Below are 18,930 nucleotides of genomic sequence, written 5' to 3' on the forward strand. Positions count from 1 at the left end.
GATATGCCAACCTATGATTGACTAAGGTGCTAAACATCTGCCTCACTTGATTCCAATGGTGGACATACGAGCTTTTCCATAAATTCTCACACGTCTCACTACATAGAAAATATCAATCCATCTCAATCTCATCAAATAGATGACATTACTAACAGCTTGTTGGAATAATGGGACCGAAAAATGGAGTGCTTCCTAACTTTTGTGTTTTGTGCCTAGTCTCAATAGGTTTACTCAATCTTATGAACTCAGGAGGTCCTAAAAAATCTATGTTGCTCATCATTCGCACTCCGGTGGAGTTTACAAACAACTCTGTTTCCAAAAACGTATTTTAGTCCATGTGTTGGACCCAGTGATTGAGACCACGGTTTCCAAAACCGTCTGTCCCATTGCATTCCGGACGCCCAAAAACCCCTACCTATCAGTTCTTGCATGATTTGGTGGAGTATTTTTAGAGTTATAGATCTCTCTGTATTTGATTTCATCTCTCTGTTATGCATTTTTCATTCTAAGGTTTTGAAACCTTAGATTTATGCCACATGGCAGTGGATAAGTGTTGACTCCCATTTCTCATGCATCGGTTGGGATTTTGGAGTTCCGGCAGAAGAGAGATATTTGCAGATTTTCTTGCTGAGTCCAATTATGCAATGGCGCCCATGTTTTGAGGCATCTCAGGTTCTATTTTCAGAAGCGGTCTTTTCTATAGGACCATGATTTCTTGAGCATACCTTATGTAGATCACTCTAGTTGCAGTTTGAGCCATGTGTGCTCATTTGTGGTGTGTGTTGGATTGCAGTGGATGATTTATAGGCCATTTGGATGTATTGCGATCCTTATTAAATGCGCTGATAGGCCCAGATTGCCTTATGGGATGCTATTTTTATGGATACTTTACACATGGATGCTATTTTATGCTGAGGGACAGCTTTGACACATTGCAGGTGATGCACTGATAGTGTTATGCTCTCTTGGATGAGATATTGCATATGCCCATGGACGGCGTTTATGCTTGAGCCATTTGGCACTTATTGGCATTTTGGATTGCCATTGCAATTGGCATTTTCTTTTGGGCCAGATTTGCTCATATGGATCCATAGTACATGCACACGAGTCAGGTGTATCTTTTGATGCTTTGAGCTTTGAGTTTTGGTGATATTTCACTCTATTGTGGCATACACATTTGGGTGCACCTAGTATTTAGTGTGATTCTCTCTTGCAAGCACTAGCATTTGGGATTTTGCTTTATTTGCATCATGGCATCCTCTTCCATGTCTGAAAAGGAGTTTTTCAACATTAAAAAGTTTGATGGGACAAACTTTTCTTTGTGGAAAGAACAGATAAGGGATGTGCTTATTCAAAAGAAGCAGATTAAACCCTTGGCAGGGATTAAAGCTAAGCCTGCAAATATGTCTGAGGATGATTAGAATGAGTTGGATGCATTAGCAAAGTCTACTATTAGACTTCATCTTGCAGAGTCAGTTTATTTCACAATAGTAAATGAGTAGACTATGGAAGATTTGTGGAAGAAACTGTGTGCCACTTATGAGAAGGAAACTGCCTCTAATAAATTTTACCACATGAAGAGGTTGTTTGAGCTGCAGATGAAGGAAGGGGTCTCCATTGCTTCTCACTTGAATGAATTCAATATTCTTTTCAGCCAGCTTCAGGCTCAAAAGGTGAATTTTGATGCAGAGACTAAGGCAATATTTCTCTTATGTTCATTGCCATCCTCATGGGATACCTTCCGTATAGCTGTCAATAACTCTGCACCTAGTGGAGTACTAAAATTTGATGATGTTGTGGGTAGCTTGTTGGCCGAGGAGATTAGACAGAAGTCTATGGACGGCAACAAGCAGGATGCAGCCTTAAATGTGCAAAGGGGCAGATCACAGTTCAGGGGGAAGTCCCAAGAAAGAGGGAAGTCTCGTAGCAAATCCAGGGCACAGAACATTGAGTGTTACCACTGTGGCAAGAAGAGTCATATGAAAAAGGATTGCTACAAAAAGAAGAGAGCAAAAGGATAAGAAAAAGAATGCAAATTGGGGTGCATCAAAAGGAGGAGAGTCCAAGGGAGGACAAAGGAAAAGTGAAGATCTAGGAGATCAATGCAGTCACACATAATAGTGACAATGACATTCTCTTCATGTCTAGTTTATCTGCAGAGTTGCTTACCACTTCAGATGATGCATATTCCCAGGATTGGATTTTGGATTCTAGTGCTTCATTTCATGTTACTCCCCATAGGGAATGGTTCTCCACTTATAACAGTGGAAAGACAAGTTAAGTGCATCTTGGAAATGACTATGCATGTGACATAGTGGGAGTAGGTGACAAAGTTTTCTTTTGCAAATGGGTCTGCATTTGTTTTGAAACATGTGAGACATGTGCCTAAGTTGACCAAGAGTCTTATTTCAGTGGGTCAGCTAGATGATGCTAGTTTTCACACCACTTTTGGCTTTCAGAGTTGGAAAATTCACAAGGGCTCTATGCTTTTGGCCAGGGGTGCCAAGTGTGGGACTTTGTATCCCTTACATGTATTAGGGGTATTTGATCATGTTGTTGCAATAATCGAGCAGCCAAGCACTTCTCTGTGGCATTGCAGGTTGGGGCACATGAGCCAAAATGGAATGAAAGTCTTATGCCGTTTGGGTTGTGTACCGTATTTGAGTTTCTCTGATTTTGAATTTTGTGAGCACTGTCTCTATGGAAAGGAGACTAAATCAGCCCATAAAAGAAGGGGAAAGAAAGAGTTTGAAAAGCTTGATTTGGTGCATTCAGACGTATGTGGTCCCATGCTACACGGTCATTAGGCGGGGCTGAATACTATGTGACATTCATTGATGATGCAACTAGGAAGGTGTGGGCTTATGCTATAGCTCGGAAGAGTGATCTGTTCCAGGTATTTTAGAAATGGCTAGCCTTGGTTGAGAATCAGTCAGGTAGAATGCTTAAATGCCTACGGACCAACAATGGTGGAGAGTATCTCTCTCATGACTTTCAGCATTTCTGTGATACACGTGGGATTAAGAGGGAGCTCACATCCCCTCGTACTCTAGAGCAAAATCCAATTGCAGAAAAGATGAATCGTACCATTCAAGAAAGGTTGCAATGCATGCTTTCCAATGCAATTCTTTTTGGTGGTTTTTGGGCTGAGGCAATGAAGACTGCAATGCATGTGATGAATAGATCACCTAGTAAGAGTTTGGATGGTGGTATTCCTGAAGAGGCATGGAGTGGCAAGAAGCCCTCTTACTCTCATTTACGTATATTTAGGTGTGAGGCATATGCACATGTGCCAAAAGAGCCTCGAAAGAAGCTAGATCCTAAGTCTAGGAAATGCATCTTTCTAGGTTATGGTGAAAGTGGAGAGATGGGCTATCATCTCTGGGATCCAGAAGCAAAGAAGATCATATGCAGCCATGATGTAGTCTTCAATGAGAAGAAGATGCATAAGGCACCCATGAGGGATGTTGAAATGAGGAGAATCACTTTTCAGGATGTGAATCCACCTGCATATGTTAATAGACAGCAAGTTGTCCATGCACCAAATGTGCAAGAAATGGTACCACCAAATACTCCCACAGGTATACAATCAAGGGTAGATGATGGATCATCTATTGGTGGAAATGATGAGCCAAATGTGGCTGATATGCAGGTGGGACAGCAAGCTGAAATGCCCTTGAGAAGATCATCTAGAGTGTCTAGACCACCTGATAGGTTTGTTCCAGGGGTAGACTATGTGATGCTTACTGATTGCGGGGAGCCTTCTTGCTACAGAGAGGCTATGATGCACAAGGATCAACGCAAGTGGGAGTATGCTATGCAATCAAAGATGAGTTCACTTATGAAGAATAAGACTTGGTACTTATAAGAATAAGTCTTATGAAGAATATGACTTGGGACTTGGGACATGGAAAGAAAGCATTGCCATGTAAATGGGTCTACAAGATGAAGGTCACAGGTGATGATGTGCCTAGGTACAAGGCCTGTTTGGTCGCTAAAGGGTTCAAGCAAGAGAAGGGTGTGGAATTTGATGAGATATTCTCTCCGGTTGTGAAGATGACCACACTTAGATGCATGCTTGGACTAGTGGCAGCAGAGGATATGGGGCTTATGCAGATGGACATCAAGACAGCTTTCTTACATGGGGATTTGCATGAGGAAATTTACATGGTGCAGTTGGAAGGCTTTGAAGAAAAGGGCAAAGAACATTTAGTTTGCAAGCTGAAGAAGAGTCTCTATGGTCTTAAGCAAGTGCCTAGAGAATGGTATCAGAAGTTTGATGCTTTCATTCGGTCCCAGGGTTCTAGAAGGAGTGAAATTGATCACTGCCTCTACACTAAAAGGGCTAAGGATAATAGCCTAATAATCATGGCACTATATGTGGATGATATGCTATTGGCTAGCAAGAATACTTATGAGCTAGATGCATTAAAGGCCAAGTTGCATGAGGCCTTTCATATGAAGGATTTGGGACTTGTAGGTCATATTCTTGGTATGCGCATCACGCGTGATCGGAGTAGGAAACTCCTTTGGCTTTCACAGAAGGAGTATGTTACAAAAGTATTGTAGCATTTCAATATGGAGGGAGGGAAGGCAATGAGTACTCCATTGCCTCCATATGTGAAACTAAGTCATACAGACAGTCCCAAATCAGATGAGGAAAGGGCCATGATGGCCAAGGTTCCTTATGCATCAGCAGTTGGGAGTCTTATGTATGCTATGATAGCTACTAGACCAGACATTGCATTTGCAGTGGGAGTTGTTAGCCGGTATATGGCTAATCCAGGAAAGAGGCATTGTGAGGCAGTTAAGTGCATCATGAGGTACATGAAGGGTACCAAGGAGATGTGCATCTGCTTTGGTAAAGGAGACATGCGTGTACTTGGGTACACAGATTCAGACTATGTAAGGCATGTGGATAGTAGGAGATCCACTTCTGGTTATGTGTTCACCTCTGTAGGTGGTGCAGTGTCGTGGATGTCTCGTGCATAGAAGTGCATTGCTTTGTCTACCACAGAGGCTGAGTATGTTGCAGCCATAGAGGGTTGCAAGGAGGCTATATGGCTTGATCGGCTAGTGGGAGATTTGGGAATTCATACAGGTGTACCGACATTGCATAGTGATTCCATGAGTGCTATTCAGCTAGCATGGAATCCGGTCTTTCATGCAAAGACCAAACACATTGAGGTTAGGTACCATTTCATCAAGGAGGTACTTGAGGACAAGCGCATAGAGCTTGTCAAGGTTCATACAGATGATAACCCTGCAGATATGCTGACGAAGAGTCTACCTAGTCAGCCGTTTGAGTATTGTCGTGTATTGATGGGCATTGGATAGTATGCTCACTGGTTGTTCTCCCTTAAAGCCACATTTTCCTTTAAGTGGGAGGTTGTGGGGGTTAAAGGTCACTGTGCCTTTACCCTGGTTATGTACAATACTCAAATGCATATATAAATGAATGAAAAAGAAGATTAGGGTGTTCTGCACCCACCAAAACTTGCATGGCTCTCTGTTTCTCTCTCTCCCTCTTCCGTTCTTGCTTCCATTGAGAGCACTCTCAATGGCATCTATCATTCTAAATTGCTCCAACATAGACTCAATGTACCTTATTTGGCTTAAAAAAATGTCTCCTCTATTTGTTCTATCTCAACATTCAAAATATAATGCAAGAAGACCAAATCATGCAGAGATTGGCCTTGATGTTGACCTTTTTTATTAGCCATTGTCACCTATTATGATCCAGTCATCCATATAGAGCACACGAGCATCTACATTTATCTTCACATATGGTCCATGATCAGGTTTATTTCTTATGAAGCCTTACTATACCAACAATATTTGTCAATCTTACTAATACCATGGGGCTTACTTTCAAGAGCATAAAGTTAATTTTCAACCTACACACTCAAATCATTTTTCCTCCATGAATCACATTGGATATGATTTATACACCTCCCCATATAGTTCTCCATTGAGGAATAGAGATCAACATCCATTAGATGCAAGTATAACCCCATACTACATGCAAGAGAGAGAATAAAGTAGATTATCTTCATCTTATGATCGATTGCAAAAATCTCCTCATAGCCAATGCCCTCCTATTGAGCATATCCTTTTTCCACACTCTTGCTTGATCTTTATTTGCACTCCCATCAGCTTTGTGCTTGACCCATTTCCCCTAAGTGCTTTCACCAAGTTCCAAATATCATCTTGTAGAATACCATTATATTTTTCTTTTGTGGCATTGATCCATTCCTTGCATTAAACTTCCTCTCAAACTTGATAGGTTTTGCCATACAACACCTAAATACTATTGAGAATGGTGTAAACCACACCATTGATATAGAGTTCAATCGTCCCCTTCTTTTGCCTCCGTGTCTCATCATCTCCTTGACTAGTGCCAAGGTAGTTATTTTGCTTTGGTTAGTATTAGTTAAGGAGGGATTACCGACTCTAAAAACCTTAAGCAATCAGAGACCCATTTCTTAAATAGTTAGGCATGCGCTTGTGTACGGTCTCAATGAAGTGAGCTCTAATGAAACCAAACATAAATTTGTTAGAAATCATGGCAATGTCTCAAGCTTACAGGTCATAGAGAAATATATTGATCATGCGATTGGTACTATTTGGGGCAAAATTCAAAGTCTTTTTTTGTTATCACTATCGAGCATGTCTCAAGGTCCAAATATAGTGTCGCGACAATAAGAAAAGCTTGTACACGATGAAGAAAAGCTCATCTCTTTTTGAAATCCTCATAAAGGCAAGGGTGTTATGGATTGGGTGTGGCAGGCCACAAACACTAAAGGGTAAGAGAACTATAGTTGAATTTATGGTAAAGCAGGGTCTCTTCTACCAAAGCTTAAAGAGAGAGAGTAAACGATGTGCAGCCAAGTCCCCAAGATCTAAAGACCATCGTTGCAAGATATAGACATTATACTTCGTAAGGATCAACCTTTCAATGCATCATGGATGTCTATATAGCATATGAAACAATAAAGATATCCAACGAGGGACTACAGCATACATTAGATCAAAAGAATGTCGTAATAAAACAGGGGATCGTTAAGGTTCATTCTAGATAAAATAGCATAGGACATATGCCTGAAGATCCTTAATGGTGGCTGCTTCTTTGGAAAGAGGAGGAAGCATAGCCACTTGGATGAAATGGTCACCCAAATGGTCACAGGTGAAGCTGCTCTCTTGGCATTAAGGTTTTACTGACTTCAGATGAGAAGTTAGCCAATAAAACAATAAATATGGATAAGAAAAAAGAATGTAGGCTTGATCAAATGCTTGATAAGTCTTGGGATGCAAAATGGGTAAAATCCTCAGATGCTAATGCAACACCAACAAAGGATCTAAGAGCAAAAATGCAAAAGGTTATAAAGCTAGAGTATGCAAAGATAAGAAGAAGACCTTGGAGCATAGTGTGCAGGGTACAACAACTTTTTTTGCCTTTAGCTTCTAATAGGGTTATCTTATTGTCAAAGAATGATACAAAATCGGCACACATCATTGGCAATGATACAAAGTTCTCCATGATAAATACCACTTACGATTGGGAGAAGCATGTATTTTTAATTGAGTTACAAGATCTTGGAGTGTCGAGGATAGTCAATCTTGTACAATCTGTGTTGATGTAAATATCATTGATACTAAACATCACGTGGACTACTTTGAGACATACTAGGTTGCACTATGTTCTTTGAAGATAAAATTGTTGAAGAGGATAAAGAAGATACTCATTCAAAGAATGCTACCTCTAGCTCAAGTGATAAGGATACAACGCTACATCCAATGAGGACCAAAGAGAAGAAATGCAGACGAAGATGCATGGGGATCAGTATCACAAAGAGTCAAGGAGGTTCTACTCGTCATACAAAAAGGGAAGAGAAAAGAAGTAATCCATCATGTCAAAGGAAAGGGAAAGCTACAAGCCACCCCAAGTGTCTTTTGAAGTAGGGGAAAGTGGAGAAGGTGGGGCAAGGAAGGAAGCCTTATCTGTAGTAGGAGGCAATGATGTGCTAGAATCTCAAAGGTTAAAGACTAATCTAAAGGATCTTAGCAAGGGAGAGTTATGAGGAGGCAATGATGAGCATGCACCACAAACCACGTAGATTGGTCCAATCGGACTACTAATCAAAATATTGGTAGTCAAGTGTTACCAAGAGGTAGTGGTCAAGAGCAGCCTACTCATCAAGACCGTGGTAGTCAAGACCATGGTAATCAAGGACCTAGTATTGAAGAAGTTAGTGCTCAAGAACACAATAGTTAAGAGCTTTTATACTCAATGCAAAATAAATATTGGAATAAAGAAATCTACCTTTTGGCTTTCATTAATGTGAACGATCAAGGACATTGTTTTAGGTTTGTCTTGATGTCTTTAATCCCATTAACATTAAGACACATTGTTGATGGGTTTGATTTTATGATTTTGTGTTTACAAGTTTGATTTTATACTTAAAGGGTGTATAAGAATGTCTCTTCCATGTTTTCTAATTATATATTAGTCTTTTGATGAGAATATAATAATCATATCATTCCTATCTCCAAGAACTTTATTTCAAATCTTTTACTTTATTTTAAAAGAGAGACCAAGAACCATTGACACAGGACAAGAGAAAAGAGCTTGCTGTGCAAAAGTGTCAAGAGAAGGAGGAGCTCGAGAAGGTAAGAGAGAGTAGATCATAACTACAAAAAGTGCATTCAACTAGAGAAGATCTAAAGTTATCTACTAAGATGCCTTATAGAAGAGCTCATTACATGCCATATCCAATAGACCAAGAGTAAGTGATTAGGAACAGAAAATCCACTTTGCAAGAAAAAATCTATAATTGTAATTCTTTGGTCCTCTTCTATTATTATAATTACATTAGCATAGTATTTATCATAGGAATTATTTTAGTAATCTCTTCAAGTATTTGGGTTTTCACTAACCTCAAAAGTTAGCTTTAAAATTTGCATTACCATAGTATCCATCATTTTAAGACTTCTCTTTAGTCCATTTTTCAAATTGAACTTTACACAAGTCCAAAAATTTTCAATAGTGTGTTTAAAGCACCCAAGTTTCAAAGTGACTTGGCCCGAGCTGGGTGAACTAATCATTTGCAAAACCATCCAACGTAGGTGGAAAGATTCAGATTCAAAGTTTTTTTAGATTTGTACCCTACTTATGGCTAGTGAATTAAACGTGTTAATGTGCACATCGGATTCCTCCCCTCTCCCCTTTAAAACAATATAATGAGACGTAGAATGATGTTAGCCATGGCTAATGGCTAGTGTGGTATCACTAGCACTCATGCTAATATTGAAGGTTTTAGGCCTAAATCTCCTTTACAAACTTTACCCACTTGTGTGTAACTCCTTTGAATAAACGATCTCTATCATATTCCTAGTTTGGTTATTTCTAAATTGATTTCTTCTTGGGACTTCGTGTCATCCTCCCAGTGCCCATGGCAGCCACGTCTAGGCATGTCACTTAGTGCCCATACTTGGGCACTTGGTCTCCAAAGTCCTTCAACATAGTTTAACCCCTTGTAGTTGGTCCTCTATGTGTGTACATGTGGGGAAAAAATATATATGGGTATTGATAATGGGACCTTTTTTTATTCTAGTACATTGCTAACAAAACACAAAATCTTTAGCAGATTAATATCCTATCAAATTTTATAATTAATTGGTTCTGTATACTAAATGTATAAATCTTAGTCCTTGACATAAAGAGCAGAGCAATTATAGCTAAAATTACATTAAATGCCAGTTCACCCTTTAATGGAGTGCCCCTTCCCCTTTAACACCTCCACATGCTACTATCGTTGAACTCAATAGTGTCTCAATATTGTAGGTGCCCTCCTTTTGAATAAAGCAAACCAGAAAACCCCTATTGTATGTATCTCAAGTTGTGGCCAAGATGGTGATAGAGTCTCACATAAGTCCTGAGTACAAGAGACACTCACAAAATGTGGGTGGGTTCCTCTTCTCTCTTGGGTGTCGAAGAGAAGACTCTAAGCACTAGTTCTCTAGTTGCCAAGAGATGACTTAGCCCACCCCCTTGAACTCAACTACTAATCTCTGAAAGTAGCAATTACTACAAAATGGAGGGCTAGTTTATTGTTTCTCCATGGGGACATGCTAACAACACTTGGCTCTAATCTCTTGATCCTCAACTACATCATACCATATGACCCACCCCAACCACCTTCCAATGCTCCATCATGTGTTATCAGTTGTGCTTCTTGGCTGTAGAGATTGTGACTTCATCCCTCTAGTGAGCCTTCTACTCCTCTCTTTCCATATTTGATGATGCCTAGCTCTCGTGTACAAGAAAGGCTTCTTTTAGTAGGTGGATGTAGAGTCACAAGTCAGTTGTAACGTCTCTGCCTCTTAACCTTGAGGACATCATATCAATGCTAATTTAAGGAGCCATGACCATGAATGAGGAAGAAACATTGTCAACTATTAGTTTACAATATTCAATCAAAAGTTGATACACATTCCATGAAAATGAACATTGACACCTTATGGATTCCTAGCATGGTCCCTTTTAGAATATGGAACATAATATAAAACAAAAGAGCATAAAGGGGATTCTATATATTGGTGAATTTACATGCCATTTACATATAAAAGGGGATTATACAAGTACATATCCCATTTGAGTAACTTACTTGAATATGTAAAATGGTAATTTCCAAGTTGACAACTAAACAAGTGTTCTTATGACAAAAGCAGGGATGAAATAAGTAGAATATGTAACATAAAACACTTGTGCATAAATGGGATTTTATATTTTCATGGACTTACATGCCATTTACACACAATATATAATTGTGTATCACAAGTGAGTCACTTACGTGAATACATACAAGGTACTTTCCAAGTCGACAAGCAAAAAAGTATTCTTACAGAAGTGAGGATGAAAATATGTATAGTTTCTAAAATATAGGGTATTTACAATGCATACTTGTGTGCATATGTTCTATGGGTTTAAAAATTTGGTCCATAAGTAATATGCTTTGAAAACAACAACATCCATCATGGTAAGACACATATATGGGAACAACCTTGATGCAATAGCTCATCACCCCTAATGTGCCCCATTCTATACATGCCATCAAAATCCTTAGCTCCCAAATGAATCCTTCAAGTATTTTGGAATCAATGTGCTAGAATATGAAACTGGACCTACCTGTACAACAAGTACTTTCTCTTTGAAATGGAGTGTGTGGGTTGCAATGATGTGGGGACTAGGCTCCTCCGACGTTAGTACCTCCAAGCTCAACTATCTCAATAAGTACCCAAGCACAAGATGCCTACTTTTACTTCACACTACCATCACCTTCTATAATAATTCATGCTTAAACCCTGAGACTGAATGAAAGCATCAAACTTCTAATACCATTCTCTAGGCGCTTGCCTAAGACCATAGAGACTCTTCTTTAGCTTGCAAACTAAATGCTCTTTGCCCTTTTCTTCAAAGCCTTTCGGCTGCACCATGTAAATTTCCTCATGCAGATCCCCATGCAAGAAAGCTGTCTTGACATCCATCTGCATAAGCTCCATATCCTCTGCTCCCACTAGTCCAAGCATGCATCTAAGTGTGGTCATCTTCACAACCGGAGAGAATATCTCATCAAAGTCCACACCCTTCTCTTGCTTGAACCCTTTAGCGACCAAACGGGCCTTGTACCTAGGCACATCATCACGTGTGACCTTCATCTTGTAGACCCATTTACATGGCAATGCTTTCTTTCCATGTGGCAAATGTGGGCATCACATGAATCAAACCCCAAAAAGAACATTTCTCTTCTCTCCATATTGTGTACATTCACACATTTTTTCCTTCTCAAACATTGAATGACCAAAGCATAAACACGAGTGGGGAGGAGGGCATATAAGGAAGATATCGCATAAACATGAGTGGGGAGGAGGGCATATAAGCAAGATAGAGCATCATCCTCTTAGGATGTTCAAACAAAGAAACTCGTCTTCAATCTTGGGTTCATAAATTTCAAACATATGTCTACAACAAGGGAATACTAAGTAATTCAAAGAAAGATTTGCATTGAAGGAATTTCGCTAAGGGCAACCTCCACAATAATACTCGATAGAAACTAAATGAGAAAGGAACAAAAGGACAAAGATATCATTATGAATCTGACACAATATGACAAGTCAAGCATCACAAGCCACCTGGTGAAATAAAGTTTAAAAGGTTTACTATACTATAACAACATAATTTGATATTAAATCACATGCATACTTTATGATGTTGTAATAAGGAATTTTGTGAGGGTTCATAAGTGTATTGCATGTAAGCAACCTACAGGAGCCATAATTTTAAATGCATACTTTGGAAGAATGTAACAAATATATGTCCATGAATAACATTTTCATGTAATCATGATCCTTTTTCACGTGATTTACATACATGAACATCATTTTTAAGCAATGATACTACATGCAATCAAAGATAAACCTTCTTGGTTTGAGAAACTTGCAAAACTATCATCGATACTAGACAAATATCATTGTCAAATGTCTACTACCATTGGTACTTCCACTTTTATCGATATTAGACAAATATCATTGTCAAAAGTCTACTACCATCGGTACTCCTACTTCAATCGATGATAGCAATCTTGTTAACACCGATAACATGGGTAATACTATCGGTATTAATGGTGACATTCAACACTAGTGGTATAATTCATGTAACCATTAGAAGTAGCTAATGTTACTACAAGTAAATGCCATACTACGTACCATAACTGTGTTTATCCTATGGTAGTTCTCCTACTACTATCATTGCAGCATAGCTCATAACTCAATCCATTCAAATCACCCACAACACACAGCATAGATAGAACCACAAGCAACACCATGATGCAATCGCATAACTCATGCACCACGCACACAAGCAACCAAGTATCAAAACACAATGCTCTCACAATGCAATACAAGCAACACACAACAATTGTACACACAACCATACATAGCCAAGCCACAAACACAAAGCACTAAACACACACACACATGAGCATGCACACCTACATGCATGCAAGCATGGCAATGCACACAAGCAATGTGCACAAGCAACCCACGATGCCACAAGCAACCCACAATGCACAACAACAAACACCACACAAACATAGCAAGTAAACGGCCACATACACATTACAAACTCACACATAGGCAAGTCACATAGGGGTGGTTGCAAGCTAAGGTTGCCCACTTTCCCTAACTATTTTGAAGGAAAAAACCTCCACTTTAGCACACTAAGTGGCTAATCTCACCTAGTTCCTAAGGACTTTATGGTCTTTTAATGAAACATCATATCTTCTTATTCACACAAGGATATGGTATGGCTAAAGATTAAAGATATATAAGTCCTCGTTTCCCCTATGTACAGTTAGTCTGTCTCATATTTTAACAAGTAGACTTTAGGATATTAAATCAATATGTCTCCCTCTTGAAAGAGGAGAATTTGGGCTACCAAGATGGTGTAAAGTCTTCCCATAAAACACGCTACAATGCCGCATCCACTATTTTACTGTGATCCTTGTAACACAATTGGTTTTTGTCTTCTTTAGGAACTTTATGGAGGATGTGATGGGAGGAATGGACATCAGTGATATCGACACATCATACCCTTTAAAAGATTTATTAATGCCTTCTCATGTCCTTGAAATGCTAAAGGACCTAAGTCATGAAGGCCTGCATATGCGAGTATCTGAGGAGGTGATAAAGGACTTCAAAAGCATTGTGGATGCAAAGGAAATGCTTGTAGCCTGTGTTGCTACATTTGTATGCACAAGTTATTGCATTGCCTTTCTTCCTCTTAGAGCTTCTCACATAAAACTTTTGCACTAGCTTGGAGCTTCTCATATAAAAGTTTTGCACTAGCTTGGAGTTCCTGAATGGCTTTTACATCATAGGAATCTAAAACCTTACAAAATGATGATGTGAATCATTGAAGTTAATGCGATTGCAATAATAACAAATCCTCAACAAACATCTCCCACATATTGAAGCGCATTTTGAAATTTGGGGGGAAGATCATTTTAATAGAGTGCACCATCACCATGGTCAACATGCTCTTCCCCTCTCATAAGCAAATCACTGTGACATTGTCCACTCTATTGGGTTAGTGCTATGCACATATGATCACATGATGTTGAGTATGGTCTCTAAACAGCATGTGTCTCCTTTACCTCTTCCTAGATGACACCTTGTGCCACATCATTACTATGATTCATTACCAAACCCCTTGCATGTCAATGAAATCCCATGTCATCAAATTTATTTCAGGCTTCATGTTTATTTCTAATTTTCATGATTATCTAACAAGACGTTAGTGGGTGGGTGGACAAAGCTGATTTGAGACGTAGATCAGTCTAGAGATTAAATTCTACCTAATAGACCAATTCGAACATCATTATCAAGGAGACCTTTTGATCTAAGTGCTAGTGTAGTTGCCCAAATTGGTCTATTTTTGAAGCCTACAAGTACCCAAATATAGCTATTATGTCTAGGTATCTAAACCCTATTTAAACTTCATTTTGAGTGTCATTCCAAGCCAAACTCCAAGCATAAAAAAAGCAACATCTTGGCATTAATGCTATTTTGGCAACTTTGGATCTTATTATAAAGCTCAATTCAAGCATATATTAGGAACACTTCTATAGTTCTAAGTTCACCAGCATGTTCAAAATGCTTAAGGCAATTTTAGAGCCATTTGTGAGATTTTGGCAATTTTATCAAAAGTATGTCTCAAAGCATCAAATTTTGTCCTATTTCACTTGTAGCTTAATCGATTGAAATTAAAATCAAATCATCAACAAGCAACACCAACCTATAGTCTTTAGCAAATCTAAACAACTCAAGCTATGACACATGGAAGTATTGAATGGAAACAATATTTGTTCTACATGATGGATGGGAATATGTATATGGTACATTCCTCAAACCACCTAGTGATGTACTAAACGTTATTGCCAAAGAACAATCAAACTTTTAGTCATAAACGTTATTTCCAAAGAATAGTCAAAAGGGGACAAAAGGAACAAATATGCACATCATCTGATAAAGCAAAATGTACAAAATGTTTATACTTGGTCAGTTGAACACAGCAAAAACGTCAAGAGAAGCTTTGGAAAAGTTTGTAACTTTGTAGGACAATCAAAGCTCCTATCGTAGCAATAAAACTTCTTTCATAGTGCAAGCAATTAGATATAGACAGTCCGCTTTGCAAGAAAGAATCTCAAATTTTTTGGTCCTAGAGATGGTGGAGTGCAAATTTGAGTGAAGGACGTACACTTTTGGCGATGGGGTTCCCAATAAAAGGGTTGAGGGACCTCTCAAGGCCTTCTTGGTCCCTAATCAATCCATTCCTTTTGACGCCCTAGATCTCCCCTAATACTTTTCAATGTAAATTTGTTCAAAAGCCAACTGTCTTTATTTTAGATTTTCAAACTCCCTAATCACACCAAATCCTAATACTTTTCAGTGTAAATTCGTTCAAAAGCCAACTGCCTTTATTTTGGATCTTCAAACTCCCTAATCCTTACAACCATGACATCTATGCATTATCGAGACATGCACCTTCAATGTCCTTATGTTATTACCTACAAGAAGACTTTGCAAAATGTCTATAGTGTCGAGGCACTCTAGATGCTTGTGAAAAGAGAGAAGAGAAGTAGCATGGTAGGAAGCAAGGCGGCCCAATCTCAAGAAAACGTTTGATAACAACGAAAAAAAATAGAGGGAGGTCATAACAAGAGAAGAAAATAGAGGTAGGCCATATATCATCTTCTTAGAGGATGAGTGGAAGCTTGCCATGCTCAATGAATGGTGTTGGGGACACGGCTAGGCCAAAAAAACTTACAAAAAGAGAACAAGTGAGGAAGCGAAGGGTTAAGAGAGAGGAGTTTCCTTTCCCAAGAAATGCCAAATTTTGTCGGAAGATAAGAAAAGTTGAAATCTCTCAAGGGCCTTCTCTTTGGAGACGCAGAGAATGGCAAAATGAATCACATGGAAAAGCAACTCACAGAAGGCAGTTACACTAGGCAAAAGTGATCCTAAAAACACGGACCAAACAAGTGCTAAAGTCAGAGAGAGTAGAGTATTTATAGCATACAACAAAAAATGTATGAAACAAACAACAAAAGCCTTCAAATCTCAAGGATATCAAGATCTCTAAAAAGGATGTGTAGCCATGCTAAGACAACCACAGGACTGGCAATAGATAAAACAAAGGATACAATATAGTTTTGTTTTCATATTCAAGGATACAAATGAGTTACATCTGCTTTGCCTCGCTAGACCACATAGACATGAAGGATCCAAATGTTAGTTGTTAACAAGGAACACGACGACACAGAAAAGTAATGGGAGGAGATTAGATTTTTGCGAGAAAGAGATGTTATATTAATATTGTAAATATCATCAAAAAGTCCATTGAGGGGGCACTCCAAGCACTCTTGGGAGAAGGTTTAATATCTTCATGAGTTCATATGAAATCAACTATGATTAACGAAATCACCAAGGACATGGACTTGTTTGAAAGACTAGCAATACCAATTACTTAAAATAAGCGGCAAAACTAACAAGAACCACACCAAGAAAGAATAAGATCATCTCAAATCTTATTAATGTAGAACATGCCCAACAACCTCTAACAAATATGAAAACTCCTGCAGTTGTTGAAACTATTCAAGAACTCAAAGAAGCACATGGTCTCAATGAAAAGTATTAGCAAGCATAGGTCATCTTTATGCTTTGTTAAAGGACCTAGGCTTATGTGCGGTATCAATTGATTTATAGGTATAACAAGAGAGCACTTGATGTGCTCAACAATGCTTCCTTCATTATTTGGATTCTTCTAACTTTTGTGGAGTATATCAATAATTGCTGTGAGGGAAAGGGGGAGGGAGAGGAGAGAGCTCGAGTTGACGCAGAAGCAAAATGAGAATAGAAAGGAGTGAATGGAGGCATGGACATGGGATGAGTGTCCAAAATTGAATAGAAGGACATCGTTGCCTGAAGGCAACGCTAACAAAGCATAGACCCTCTTTATGCATTAAACAAGATTCTAGCCATTTGATGTAATCTTCGCTTAGACTAGTTATGTAACATGCAACAATAGCTCAACCAGCAAGGAGCTAGTGGGAAACCCATTGGCCCTAATGGCAACCAAGTATGTAGTCTTCTTCTGTTTTGTTGGTAATTAGAAACATGCATGCCAAAGTAACGAGATGAAACCTTGTAATGTAGGAGTGCAAAAGATGTCCATCTTAAAAAAAGCACTTCATGCATTCAGTGTATTTTCAAAAGTCACTGCTCAAACCCTAAACTTGTTGTGGGAGTCTACTTGTCCACGTGCAGCTCGATAAAGACTTACTTATCCTTCTACTTTAGCTTCTCCTCTTTGTCTCTCTTCTTCTATTCTTTGCTCCTCTTTCCTCTCTCCTCTTTCTATTCCCTCCCCCTTCCCCCCAATCCTTTTTATCTAATATGGCTCTGAGCCACTAGGAAAAGCCTCTAATCATAATAGTATGTGAACAATGTAAGAAACTGTGTCTCTTTGTGGTTTGAATCTTTATTTAGACTCCATACATATACCTAGATGAGTCCAGGAACATGCCCAAACTTATCCTCTAAAAACACAACATAGTGCAGTTTCAATCTCATGATAGTCGAGTCATAAGGTTGAAAACCTTAAACTCCATCGCGCATAGCAAGGACTAGCTACTATGACATCCCCAGTGACATCATCAATGCCCAACAACGGGTGTAGACCATAGTATAAGCGGGTGTAGACCATAGTATAAACATATGCTCTCACACATACAAATCCACACACCCACACATACTTGAGCATCCATGTATACAAAGTCTTCGTACTGAGTTTTCTGTCCACACTCCGGAGGTGAAGGGCAACTCAGCCATGATGAAGGCTAGCACTAAAGGAGAAGGCTAATCAAAAGGTAGTCCAAAATCTCTTCATTCAAGCTACAATTGCTTGTGAAGACTAGACGATTTCATTTGTCTCTCCCAAACGATCATCTAAATCTTTACATGATCATACACCTGCAATAGAACTACCGCAGAAATTCAAAGGTAATTCTTGTTGATGAAAATATATTTGACCAAAGCCATGAGTCTTGATTCTCTATGAAACCAACCAACCAAGGGGAAATTTGAAGATGTAATTTAAGGTAGTTGAAGCTTGAGGCCACTTGTTTAATGCTCCTAAGTTTTAATGCTCCCTAGATTGCAGATTCACAGTTTGAAACAGTGGCAGCACTCCCATGTTGCAAATTAGGGTCCATTGTCCCACTTATAAGCCCCCAAATGAAGAGAGCACAGGGACATGGTACCAAGATAAGATTAGAGGGTTCTAGAGTCTGCTGTGTGTGCATCAAGTTTAGATGTCACATGGGCAGATCTACGTGGAAGGAGCCACCCAGGATACGACCACGTGGACAGCACTGTACGCTGCCACATAGGCTGCCCGGTTGAGGTGGGAAGAAGCTCAGGTAGAAGGCTAATCTGTGAATAGCAAGCAGGAAAAACAGTGCGCTTGGTACAGCAGCAAGTACAGGTTGTACGTCGGCAGTCGCAGGTCTTCTTGAAGCATTCAGTAGGGTTGTGGAACTCCTGCAAACAGGCATGGCTGCTGTGCAGATGTAGGTGCTGCCAAAAGCTTTCTAGATGGAAAGAATGGACTATTGCAGGACCCGGACGACTACAGCAGGCTGGTCTACAGATTACCAGGGCCGGAAAGGCTGCAGCAGGGCTGGAGCAGGAGCCAGCAGCCAGGGCAGTGGACTGCTGCCGGTTTTGGGATCTCCTGTGAAGCTTTCTGTCAATGTGTTTTGACTCAGATTTGTGCTATATATATTCTGAGGCAATCTGTCAACTGCTCTA

The sequence above is a fragment of the Dipteris shenzhenensis genome, chromosome 32 (assembly GCF_047967505.1).
Source record: "Dipteris shenzhenensis isolate YYH24624 ecotype China chromosome 32, Dip_SZ_1.0, whole genome shotgun sequence".
Taxonomy (NCBI): domain Eukaryota; kingdom Viridiplantae; phylum Streptophyta; class Polypodiopsida; order Gleicheniales; family Dipteridaceae; genus Dipteris; species Dipteris shenzhenensis.